Here is a 14,196-nt window from a genome sequence, read left to right as displayed (position 1 = left end):
GATTAATTTGATTGCTTTTCTGATTTTCGTGACCTAGCTACTTAACCTGTTGCGACGAGCAATCCCGTATTCGGGAGCGTAATTATAGCCTCAAGCTCATTACCATAACGCAAAGTTAACTATTCATGAAAATCGCAAATGAAATGAAATAAATATATTGGCTCACAAGCTTAGCCTTTTGTTAACAACACTGTCATCTCAGATTTAAAAAAAATGCTTTTCAACCATAGCTACACAAGCATTTGTGTAAGAGTATTGATAGCTAGCATAGCATTAAGCCTAGCATTCAGCAGGAAACATTTTCATAAAAACAAGAAAAGCATTCAAATAAAATCATTTACCTTTGAAGAACTTCGGATGTTTTCAATGAGGAGACTCTCAGTTAGATAGCAAATGTTCAGTTTTTCCAAAAATATTATTTGTGTAGGAGAAATCGCTCCGTTCTGTTCATCACGTTTGGCTAAGAAAAAACCTGAAAATTCAGTCATTACAACGCAAACTTTTTTCCAAATTAACTCCATAATATCGACAGAAACATGGCAAACGTTGTTTAGAATCAATCCTCAAGGTGTTTTTCACGTATCTATTCGATGATAAATCCCTTGTGGCAGTTTTGTTTCTCCTCTGTTCAAAATGGAAAAATGCACACACCTGGAGATTACGCAATAATTTCGACGGAGGACACCGAGCGGACACCTGGTAAATGTAGTCTCTTATGGTCAATTTTCCATTGATATGCCTACAAATACGTCACAATGCTGCAAACACCTTCGGGAAACGACAGAAAGTGTAGGCTCATTCCTTGCGCAATCACAGCCATATAAGGAGACATTGGAACACAGCGCATTCGAAATCTGGCTCACTTCCTGTATGAAATTTCATCTTGGTTTCGCCTGTAGCATTAGTTCTGTGGCACTCACAGACAATATCTTTGCAGTTTTGGAAACGTCAGAGTGTTTTCTTTCCAAAGCTGTCAATTATATGCATAGTCGAGCATCTTTTCGTGACAAAATATCTTGTTTAAAACTGGAAAGTTTTTCATGCAAAAATGAAATACTGCCCCCAGAGGTTCAAGAAGTTAATGCTTAGTGTACATATTGTTATGTTATGCTATCGATAAACTTACACAAATGCTTGGATTGCTTTCGCTGTAAAGCAAAAATCCACTCAGCTGATGTTCTGAAAGAGCTGCAAAATCTGGACCCATACAAATCAGCCGGGTTAGACAATCTTTCTAAAATTATCTGCTGAAATTGTTGCCACCCCTATTACTTGCCTGTTCAACCTGTCTTTCGTGTCGATTGAGATTCCCAAAGATTGGAAAGCAGCTGTGGTCACCCCACTCTTCAAAGGGGGACACACTCTTGACACAAACTGCTACAGACCTATATCTATCCTACCTTGCCTTTCTAAGGTCTTCGAAAGCCAAGTCAACAAACAGATAACCGACCATTTCGAATCCCACCATACCTTCTCCGCTATGCAATCTGGTTTCTGAGCTGGTCATGGGTGCACCTCAGTCACGCTCATGGTCCTAAACGATATTTCAACTGCCATTGATAAGAAACAATACTGTGCAGCCGTATTCATTGACCTGGCCAAGGCTTTCGACTCTGTCAATCACAACATCCTCATCAGCAGACTCGACAGTCTTGGTTTCTCAAATGATTGTCTCACCTGGTTCACCAACTACTTCTCTGATAGAGTTCAGTGTGTCAAATTGGAGGGTCTGTTGTCCGGGCCTCTGGCAGTCTCTATGGGGGTGCCACAATTCTTGGACCGACTCTCTTCTCTGTGTACATCAATGATGTCGCTCTTGCTGCTGGTGAGTCTCTGATCCATCTCTACGCAGACGACACCATTCTGTATACTTCTGGCCCTTCTTTGGACACTGTGTTAACAACCCTCCATGCGAGCCTCAATGCCATACAACTCTCCTTCCATGGCCTTCAATTGCTCTTAAATACAAGTAAAACTAAATGCATGCTCTTCAACCGATCGCTGCCTGCACCTGCCCGCCTGTCCAACATCACTACTCTGGATGGCTCTGACATAGAATATGTGGACAACTTCAAATACCTAGGTGTCTGGTTAGACTGTAAACTCTCCTTCCAGACCCACATCAAACATCTCCAATCCAAAGTTAAATCTAGAATTGGCTTCCTATTTCGCAACAAAGCATCCTTTACTCATGCTGCCAAACATACCCTTGTAAAACTGACCATCCTACCAATCCCCGACTTCGATGATGTAATTTACAAAATAGCCTCCAATACCCTCTTCAATAAATTGGATGCAGTATATCACAGTGCCATCCGTTTTGTCACCAAAGCCCCATATACTACCCACCACTGCGACCTGTACACTCTCGTTGGCTGGCCCTCGCCTCATACTCGTAGCCAAACCCACTGGCTCCAGGTAAAATCAAATCAAATTTATTTATATAGCCCTTCGTACATCAGCTGATATCTCAAAGTGCTGTACAGAAACCCAGCCTAAAACCCCAAACAGCAAGCAATGCAGGTGTAGAAGCACGGTGGCTAGGAAAAACTCCCTAGAAAGGCCAAAACCTAGGAAGAAACCTAGAGAGGAACCAGGCTATGTGGGGTGGCCAGTCCACTTCTGGCTGTGCCGGGTGGAGATTATAACAGAACATGGCCAAGATGTTCAAATGTTCATAAATGACCAGCATGGTAGAATAATAATAAGGCAGAACAGTTGAAACTGGAGCAGCAGCACGGTCAGGTGGACTGGGGACAGCAAGGAGTAATCATGTCAGGTAGTCCTGGGGCATGGTCCAGGTCATCTACAAGACCCTGCTAGGTAAAGTCCCCCCTTATCTCAGCTCGCTAGTCACCATAGCAGTACCGTCCTGTAGCACGCGCTCCGGCAGGTATATCTCTCTGGTCACCCCCAAAACCAATTCTTCCTTTGGCCGCCTCTCCTTCCCGTTCTCTGCTGCCAATGACTGGAACAAACTGCAAAAATCTCTGAAACTGGAAACACTTATCTCCCTCACTAGCTTTAAGCACCAGCTGTCAAAGCAGCTCACAGATTACTGCACCTGTACATTGCCCATCTATAATTTAGCCCAAACTACCTCTTTCCCTACTGTATTTATTTATTTATTTTGCTCCTTTGCACCCCATTATTTCTATCTCTACTTTGCACATTCTTCCTCTGCAAATCAACCATTCCAGTGTTTTACTTGCTATATTGTATTTACTTCGCTAACATGGCCTTTTTTTGCCCTTATCTCACCTCACTTGCTCACATTGTATATAGACTTATTTTTCTATTTTATTATTGACTGTATGTTTGTTTTATTCCATGTGTAACTCTGTGTTGTTGTATGTGTCGAACTGCTTTGCTTTATCTTGGCCAGGTCGGAATTGTAAATGAGAACTTGTTCTCAACTTGACTTCCTGGTTAAATAAAGGTGAAATTAAAAAAACTCACTTTACGGAATTCAAAATTACAATTCTTGTCATTCATAATTTGGTTAGATATACAGTACCAGTCAAAAGGTTGGACCCACGTACTCATTCCAGGGTTACATTGTAGAATAATAGTAAAGACATCAAAGCTATGAAATAACTCATATGGAATCATGTAGCAACCCAAAAAGTTGTAAACAAGTTTTATACAAAAAAAAATATTATTTAATGTAGCCACCCTTTGCTATGATGACAGCTTTACTCTTATCAATACTCTTACCATATCGGAATGACATCCAGAGAAGGAGAAGGTAGTTTGCTATGGTAGATACTGCATTGAAAATACGCTCGGTCCCAGAAAAGAGAGTCCTACAATGCAGGATGCGCTCGTCCCTTCCTCTGAATGGAGAGGCCTCCATGAGAAGAGGCAGTCCCAAATCTGGAAAATCTAAACAGCTATCTTTGTTAGCTTGATGGCTAGCTGCTTAGCTAGCAGTTTAGCTAGCTAGCCAAGATTAGAGTCTCTTTCAAGCAGGTTTTAAACTGTTTGTTAAAGGGGAAGTTCACTCATTTTTACATGTGGCCTTAATTTCACTCTTTCTGTTCTTGTAGTTGATACCCCAAACAGTTTTTTGATCACTTGCTGTTAAAAGCTATCCGCATAGCGATGTTTAAACTGCAGACTGGTCCTATATATGGGTCTAAATATATACTTTATATGTATATAAATGTATATATACAATAAGCAGGTATTACTGTATATGATGCCAACTGATATACCATACTGCCTCTCCATATTTACATAAATATTGACAAAGGAGCAGGCCTAGATGGACCGGAACCCAAATGTATAAAGTGGTCTGCTAATGCTATAATGTATCCTATTGATCTATTCAACATGTCTTTAACGACTGCTGAAATACCCTCTGTTTGGAAATGTACCCGAGTGACCCTTCTTCATAGTGATGGAAACTCCTTAGATCCCAATAATTATAGACATATGTCAGTAATGTTTCTGTTCAATAGCAAAAATCTCTAAGAAATTCCAAAATTCCAAAATGTATCAATACCTAGATACATTTACTTAATTTCATAATGGGTTTAGACCCAGACATTCTACCACTACAGCATTATGGAAACTTACTAATGATATCAATTCTTCATCTGATCAAGGCAATCTAACTTGTGCAGTCTATATTGATTTATCAAAAGCAAAGTAGATAGTTGTTGCCAAAATCCCGAAGTATCCCTTTAACTATAAGTTATTATTGTGTTATTGTACAGATCTAAGAATTGTTTTACTGTACCCATTAGAAAGACCTTAGTAACCCAACTGCTGCTTCCTATCTATCATCTATCAAAACACAACCAGGACCTTACTTTACGAATGAATGTAATTCATTATAATCATTTCAGATTCGTTGTTGGATGGTATTATAAGACACATCATTGCACAATGTCTGAATCACTAAATTGTGGTAGTCATTTATTTTTAAGTCTATTCACTTACATTTTCCCTGCATATATTAAGGAACACCTAACTTTACAAGACTCACACTAGTCCTTTTGACAACAGCAGCTATTACAAATTCCAAGGGTAAATCATGAGGTTGGAGTAAGATCTTTCACATACAGAAATCCAAATGACTGGAATAATTTACCTGTAGAAATCAGGCCATTACTATCACAGTCAAGAAATCCCATTTTCAAATGTTAAGAACAAGCTGTTTGTGTTTTTAACTAATAAAACATCACATTGTGAAAATATTTGGAAATATGTATATATTATAGGTACTAAGGTTTATTAGTTGTAGGCCTATTAACAGTTGTGCTGTTAATGTATTTTTTTTAAATGTACATTTGATGGGGATTGTGAAACAAGAGTCGCCATTTAAAATCTTCAACATACTGTTGACTTACGGTTAATGGGGATTGAAAAGCAAACGTCCCATTCTAAATCTTCATACTTGTTATTAATGGGATTTGCGAAGCAAACATCCCATTCTGAATCTTTGTCATAATGATTATTATTATTATTGTGGGGCTTATTGTGGGGCTGGCTGTAATGCTCCGGGTGTCGTGGGTGTGGAGTCAAATGCAGGAGACAGAGAGTTCAATGCTGCGCGTCTTTTAATCGCACCGACGCACCACAGGGTGCTCACAAAAAAGTTACGTTCCCACAACACAGGGAATTAAAATGTACAATGGGAAACAATCCCGACCGGGCACTAACACGTGCCTATACCACAGAGCCGAAGGTTACATAGAAATAATCCCGCACAACAACCAGGCGGGCCGGCTGTCTAATAAAGACAAACTAATTAAACATCCACAGGTGCTACCATTCAACATACAAGGAGGGGGAGGAAAAACAATCAGTGGCAGCTAATAGGCCGGTGACGACGACCGCCGAGCGCCACCTGCCCGGGAAAGGGAAACACCCTTGGTCGGACTCGTGACAGTACCCCCCCCCCTGACGCGCGGCTCCCGCAGCGCGCCGACACCGGCCTCGAGGTCGCCCCGGAGGACGAGGCGCAGGGCGATCCGGATGGAGGCGATGGAAATCCCTCAACATGGAGGGATCCAAGATGTCCCCCACCGGTACCCAGCACCTCTCCTCCGGACCGTACCCCTCCCAGTCCACGAGGTACTGCAGGCCCCTCACCCGGCGTCTTGAGTCCAGAATGGCCCGGATCGTGTACGCCGGGGACCCCTCGATGTCCAGCGGGGGGGGGGGGACCTCCGGTACCTCACTGTCCTGCAGGGGACCAGCTACCACCGGCCTGAGGAGAGACACATGAAACGAGGGGTTAATACGATAATAGGAAGGGAGTTGTAATCGATAACACACCTCGTTTATCCTCCTCAGGACTTTAAAGGGTCCTACACACTGCGGACCCAGCTTCCTGCAGGTCAAGCGGAGAGGTAGGTTTCGGGTTGAGAGCCAGACCCTGTCCCCCGGTACAAACACGGGGGCCTCACTGCGGTGGCGTTCAGCACTCCTCTTCTGCCGTCCACTCGCTTGTCGTAGAGATTCCTGGGCGGCCCTCCAGGTCTCCTTGGAGCGCTGTACCCATTCCTCCACCGCAGGAGCCTCGGTCTGGCTCTGATGCCATGGTGCCAGGACCGGCTGGTACCCCAACACACACTGAAAAGGGGACACGTTAGTAGAGGAGTGGCGTAGTGAGTTCTGAGCCATTTCAGCCCAGGGAATGAATCGTGCCCACTCCCCTGGCCGATCCTGGCAATACGACCGCAGAAACCTACCCACCTCCTGGTTCACTCTCTCCACCTGCCCATTACTCTCGGGGTGATAACCGGAGGTCAGGCTGACAGAGACCCCCAAACGTTCCATGAACGCTCTCCATACCCGGGACGTGAATTGGGGGCCCCGATCAGAAACGATGTCCTCCGGCACCCCGTAGTGCCGGAAGACATGGGTGAATAACGCCTCCGCAGTCTGTAGGGCTGTAGGGATACCGGGCAAGGGGAGGAGACGGCAGGACTTAGAGAACCGATCCACAATCACCAGAACCGTGGTGTTCCCCTGAGACGGCGGGAGATCGGTTAGGAAATCTATGGACAGATGTGACCATGGCCGCTGTGGAACAGGGAGGGGTTGTAGCTTCCCTCTAGGAAGGTGCCTAGGAGCCTTACTCTGAGCGCACACTGAACAGGAGGAGACATAACCCTTAACGTCCTTAGCCAACGTAGGCCACCAATACCTCCCCTGAAGGCTCCCCACTGTCCTCGTCACCCCAGGGTGACCCGAGGAGGGTAGGACGTGAGCCCACCGAATCAGTTTGTCCCGAACACCAAGCGGCACGTACCTTCGCCCCGCTGGACACTGAGGAGGCGCGGGTTCAGCCCGTAACGCCCGCTCGATGTCCGAGTCCACCTCCCATACCACTGGGGCTACCAGCTTCGAGGCGGGAAGGATGGGAGTAGGTTCGGTGGACCCATCCTCCGTGTCATAAAGGCGGGACAGTGCGTCAGCCTTCACGTTCTGGGAGCCCGGTCTATAAGACAAAGTAAACCGGAACCGGGTGAAGAACATGGCCCACCTTGCCTGATGTGGGTTAAGTCTCCTAGCTGCCCGAATATACTCCAGATTCTGGTGGTCGGTCCAGATGAGAAAGGGGTGTTTAGCCCCCTCAAGCCAGTGTCTCCACACCTTCAGAGCTCTAACCACCGCTAGCAACTCCCGGTCCCCCACATAATAGTTACGCTCCGCTGGGCTGAGCTTCCTTGAGAAGAAAGCGCAGGGGCGGAGTTTTGGTGGCGTACCCGAGCGCTGTGATAGCACGGCACCCACCCCAGCCTCGGACGCGTCCACCTCCACTATGAATGCTAGAGAGGGGTCCGGATGCGCCAACACGGGCGCATCAGAAAACAGCGCCTTCAACTTGTTGAATGCTCCGTCCGCCTCTGCTGACCACTGCAAACGCACCGGGCCCCCCTTCAGCAGTGAGGTGATGGGAGCCGCTACCTGGCCAAAACCCCGGATAAACCTCCGGTAATAGTTGGCAAAACCCAGAAACCGCTGCACCTCCTTTACCGTGGTCGGAGTCGGCCAATTACGCACGGCCCTAATGCGGTCACCCTCCATCACTACCCCCGAGGTGGAAATGCGATATCCCAGAAAAGAGACGGCTCGTTTAGAGAACACGCATTTCTCAGCCTTGACGTATAGGTCATGCTCTAGCAGTCTACCAAGCACCTTGCGCACCAGAGACACATGCGCGGTGTGAGTGGCCGAGTAGATCAGAATGTCATCGATATAAACCACCACTCCCTGCCCGCACAGGTCCCTGAGAATCTTGTCTACAAAGGATTGGAAGACGGCTGGAGCATTCTTTAACCCATACGGCATGACGAGGTACTCATAGTGGCCTGATGTAGTACTAAATGCGGTTTTCCACTCGTCTCCCTTCCGAATACGCACCAAACTATACGCGCTCCTAAGATCCAGTTTTGTGAAGAACTGCGCTCCGTGGAACGATTCCACCGCCGTAGCGATGAGAGGTAGAGGGTAACTATACCCCACTGTGATGGCGTTTAGACCTCTATAATCGATACACGGACGCAAGCCTCCCTCCTTTTTCCTCACAAAAAAGAAACTCGAGGAGACGGGTGAAATGGAGGACCGAATGTACCCCTGTCCCAGCGCCTCCGTGACATATGTCTCCATTGCCAACGTCTCCTCCTGGGACAGCGGGTACACGTGACTCTTGGGAAGCGCAGCGTCTACCTGGAGATCTATCGTACAATCCCTTCCCGGTCGATAAGGTGGTAATTTAGTCGCTTTCACTTTACTGAAAGCGATTGCCAAATCGGCATACTCGGGGGGAATGCACACCGTGGAACCCTGGTCTGGACTCTCCACCGACGTGGCACCGATGGAAACTCCCAAACACCTTCCAGAACACTCCTCTGACCACCCCTGGAGAACCCCCTGTCTCCACGAAATTTTAGGATTGTGCCGGGCCAGCCAGGGAGTCCCCAGCACCACTGGAAACGCAGGCGAATCAATAATAAAGAAACTGATATGCTCCCTATGATTCCCCTGCGTCACCATGTCCAGTGGGACCGTGGTCTCCCTGACCATCCCTGACCCTAATCGCCGGCTATCTAGGGAGTGCACGGGGAAAGGAGAATCTATCGGCACCAGCGGAACCCCTAACTTAAGGGCGAGTCCGCGATCCATAAAGTTCCCAGCTGCGCTTGAATCGACTAGCGCCCTATGCTGGGAAGAGGGAAAAAAGCGAAGGAAAAAAGTTAAGACAAACATGTGGCCAACAGGGGGTTCTGGGTGAGTTTGATGCTGACTCACCTGGGGTGACCGAGAAGCGTTCCGCCTGCCATCTCTACTCCCAGACGGACCCCCCCAGCACCGATCAGACGTGTGTCCTCTCCGACCACAGTTGGTGCAGGGAAGGCCTCCTCCTCCGGTACCCCTCGGCGCAGCCCCTCCCAACTCCATCGGAATGGGAGCGGAGGGGCTGGGTGGTGGAACGCACAGGACCCTCTCTGAACGCCCGCGGGCAGCCAGCAGATTATCCAGTCGAATGGACATGTCAATCAGCTGATCCAGTGACAGAGTGGTGTCCCGACACGCTAACTCCCGGCGGACGTCCTCTCGGAGACTACACCTGTAGTGGTCCATAAGGGCCCTGTCGTTCCACCCAGATCCGGCTGCCAAGGTCCGGAACTCCAGCGCGTAATCCTGGGCGCTCCTCCTCTCCTGCCTGAGGTGAAATAGTCGTTCTCCCGCCGTCTAGAGGGTGATCAAACATGGCACGGAAGCGGCGGGAAAACTCTGGGTAGTGCTCCCGCGCTGAGTCTGGGCCATTCCAGACCGCGTTCGCCCACTCCAGGGCACGACCCGTGAGGCAGGAGATGAGGACACTCACCCTCTCTGCTCCTGAGGGAGTGGGTCTGATGGTGGCCAGGTATAGCTCCAGCTGGAGCAGAAACCCCTGGCAACCCGCCGCCGCCCCATCATAAGCCCTCGGTAGCGTCAGACGGAGGGTGCTGGAGTCGGGAGATGGGGAGTTCGGAACCGTGGGTGCCGAAGGTGGAGAGAGGAGCCCACTCCTCTCCCATCTGTCCATTTTCTCCATCACTTGATCCATCACGGATCCGATCCGATGAAGGACGGTGGTGTGGTGGAGAACCCGTTCCTCCATCGATGGGAGAGGGTTGGCTGCTGCTCCTGCTGACTCCATTCAATTTGATAGGTGCGGGATTCTGTAATGCTCCGGGTGTCGTGGGTGTGGAGTCAAATGCAGGAGACAGAGAGTTCAATGCTGCGCGTCTTTTAATCGCACCGACGCACCACAGGGTGCTCACAAAAAAGTTACGTTCCCACAACACAGGGAATCAAAATGTACAATGGGAAACAATCCCGACCGGGCACTAACACGTGCCTATACCACAGAGCCGAAGGTTACATAGAAATAATCCCGCACAACAACCAGGCGGGCCGGCTGTCTAATAAAGACAAACTAATTAAACATCCACAGGTGCTACCACTCAACATACAAGGAGGGGGAGGAAAAACAATCAGTGGCAGCTAATAGGCCGGTGACGACGACCGCCGAGCGCCACCTGCCCGAGAAAGGGAAACACCCTTGGTCGGACTCGTGACACTGGCAAAGCATAAGCCCCAGCTTCAATCTTCAGTATAATTATTCTAATCGTGGGCTTGCAAAGTATAAGCCCCAGCTTAGATATTCGACATACTTCTTATTATTATTCTTTAGCACGGTACTCCTCCTACACCGTTTAAGCTAGAAACACAGTTCAAACTTCTCACTCGAGATGCTTGTATACAACCTTTTGATATACATTTTACGTTATACATTTTTTTTGTATTTTTTTTGTCCTCCATCCGCTTACATGGCATTTATTTAATATTCTAAAGCTCCCCATTGTGACATCATCACTTCCAACTGCCATTCTCTAAGTTAGTCCCAAACTGGGTGTACGCCAAATAAAAATGTGATTCGCAATTTTTCTTTTTTTTCTTCACATTTTCAAACTGTCCATTTATATTTTCCAACGGGGCTTGTACATTTCGGTGAGGTTTTTTTCTAGCCTCGTTTCACTGGCAAAAATAAAATTAAACCATCTAGTGTTCAGCAAAATAACAACACAATGTCAAATACAGGTTGCCTAGACAAATAATTAACATCCAATCACATTAACTGTTACTTTCTCACGGGAAACTTTCACTCTTGCACAGACATTTAGAAACAAAACATGTCAATTTGAAAAATAAGCCACGGGAGTTTTTTGAGCGAGAATAAAGAAGACTTTTGAGTAGTAAGACATGTTTAAAAGCAACAGATACAATTAATAAGAAGGGGATAGAAGCATCTTATATGGTGAGCTACCGAGTGGCTAGGACAGGCAAGCCCATACTATTGTGGAGGACTTTATTCTTCCTGCTGCCGCAGAAATGGCTGCTTCGCATACAAGCCAGTGAATTCTATGCGTTACAGCTGGATGAGTCAACAGACGTGGCGGGCCTGACACAGCTCCTGGTATATGTCTGTTACAACTGGATGAGTCAACAGACGTGGCGGGCCTGACACAGCTCCTGGTATATGTCTGTTACAGCTGGATGAGTCAACAGACGTGGAGGGCCTGACACAGCTCCTGGTATATGTCCGTAACGTTTATGGGGGGGTCAATTAAGGAAGACATCCTCTTCTGCAAACCACTGGAAACCAGGAGAGGATATTTTTAAAGTACTGGACAGCTTTGTGACATCAAATGGACTTTGGTGGTCAAGATGTGTTGGTATCTGTACTGATGTCGCAAAAGCCATGACAGGGATACATAGTGGAGTGGTAACGCACGTGCAAGCAGTTGCTCCCAACACAATGTGGGTACACTGCAGCATCCACCGAGAGGCTCTTGCTGCCAAGGGAATGCCTGACAGCTTGAAAGACGTTTTGGACACCACTGTGAAAATGCTTAACTTTGTTAAAGCAAGTCCCCTGAACTCTCGTGTATTTTCTGCACTATGCAATGATATGAGCAGCGACCATGTAACACTTTTACAACATACAGGAGTGCGCTGGTTATCTAGGGGCAAAGTATTGACACGTTTTTAAAAAATTGATAGACGAGCTTAAAGTTTTCTTTACTGATCATAATTTTCACTTGTGTAACAGCTTGTATGATGACAAGTTTCTCACACGACTGGCCAATCTGGGTGATGTTCTTCTCACCTGAATGATCTGAATCTAGGATTACAGGGACTCTCCGCAACTATATTCAAACAAACAACTGGATTCGTTATCCCTGTTATGCCCTGCCTCCAGTCCACTTACCGATATCTGAACAAGAGAGCCTCATCGAAACTGCAACAGGCGGTTCTGTGAAAATTAAATTGAATCAGAAGCCACTGCCAGATTTCTGGATAGGACTGAGCTCCAAGTTTCTTGCCTTGGCAAATCGTGCTGTTAAGACACTGATGCCCTTTACAACCACGTACCTATGTGAGAGTGGATTCTCGGCCCTCACTAGTATGAAAACTAAATACAGGCACAGACTGTGTTTGGATTTTTTTTAAGACTGTGACTCTCTCCAATACAACCCAACATTGCAGAGTTATGTGCATCCTTTCAAGCACAACCTTCTCATTAACCTATGGTGAGTTATTCGCATTTTGATGAGCAAATGGTTTGATATATAAGATGGCTAAATAAAGAGCAAAATTATTGATTATTATTATATTATTATTTGTGCCCTGGTCCTATTGGAGCTAATTTGTCACTTCCCATGAGCCGGGTTGTGACAAAAACTCACACTCATTCTTATGTTTAATAAATGTATTGCGTAGTGTGTGTGTGGCAGGCTTACAATGATGGCAAAAAACAACATTTGAGCATGCGCTGACCCTGGTGCTAGAGGGGGCGCAGCTGGAGGTTGAATGTTTGAAGAGGTACGGGACTATAACATTTTGTGAACCGCTGCTCTAAGTGAAATTATGGCATTTTAACACAAATCAGCTAATTATTCCACTTAGACAAAAAGTTAGAGCGTTAGAGTGTTTACTTCCCTGGTACTAAAATCTGCCGTTTGAACACAAAATTATATTCTGATAAAAAATTACAGTCGTTTAAGTTACCGCATCAACAACATTTTTTGTAGCATGTTTGAAATAACTGAAATAACTTTTGACCACTACCCAAACAAGTTTGACAAACAGTTAGAGCATTTGGAATATGTGTCTACTTCTCTGCTATTCATACCTGTTCGCGGAATCTAAATATTCACTACGGATCTTACAGTACAGCTGTTTTAGGAACTGCATTATTACATCCTCTTCCAACTTTTCCCAAACAACTGACATTTTCACCACTAACACAACAAGTTAGAGAAAAATATTCAAATTTATAAAATCTTCCCCTACTTCTCTGCTTGTCAAACCCGAAAACGGATTAGAAATCGTGCTCTCTTTCAAGCAAGAGATCTCTGTGTCATCTTTTAGATTCCAAAACAAAGCCGTTGCTAGGATACTAACAGAGGGCAAAAATTATGAGGAGCGTGAAGAGTGACCACAATTACTGACCACAACAACACAAATATTGACCACACAACAACTGAACCACACAACTGCAGACTACAACCACACAACTACTGACCAAAACAACTGACCACAACCACACAACAACTGACAGTAAAAACATAACTCCTGACCACAACCACAAACCTACTGACCACAACCAAACAACTTCTGACCACACAACTACTTACCACTCAACTACTTACCACTCAACTGCTGACCACAACTACTGACCACAACTACTGACCACAACTACACAACTGCTGACCATATCTAGTGACCACAACCACACAACTTCTGTCTACAAAACTACTGGCCACTTATCTAATCAGAGTAACTAGTTACCACCACAATTACCAACCAAAAGTACTGACCACAACAAAACAACTACTGACCACAACTACTGACCAAAACACTAAGGATCACAACCACACAACTGCTGCCCACAACCACAAAACTACTCATGACAACTAATGACCACTACATACCACAACTATTGACCACAACCACAAAACTAGTCACAACAACTACTGACCACTACATACCACAACTACTGACCACTGTTGAACATATTAACTGACCACAACCACAAGTATTTAACTCAACTACTGACTACAACCACAAAACGACCAACCATATCTACCGTACTAAACTGCTGTAAACAACTACTTACCACAA

Source organism: Oncorhynchus clarkii, chromosome 8 (assembly GCF_045791955.1).
Source record: "Oncorhynchus clarkii lewisi isolate Uvic-CL-2024 chromosome 8, UVic_Ocla_1.0, whole genome shotgun sequence".
NCBI classification, from domain to species: domain Eukaryota; kingdom Metazoa; phylum Chordata; class Actinopteri; order Salmoniformes; family Salmonidae; genus Oncorhynchus; species Oncorhynchus clarkii.
Note: the sequence above shows the minus strand (reverse complement) of the source record.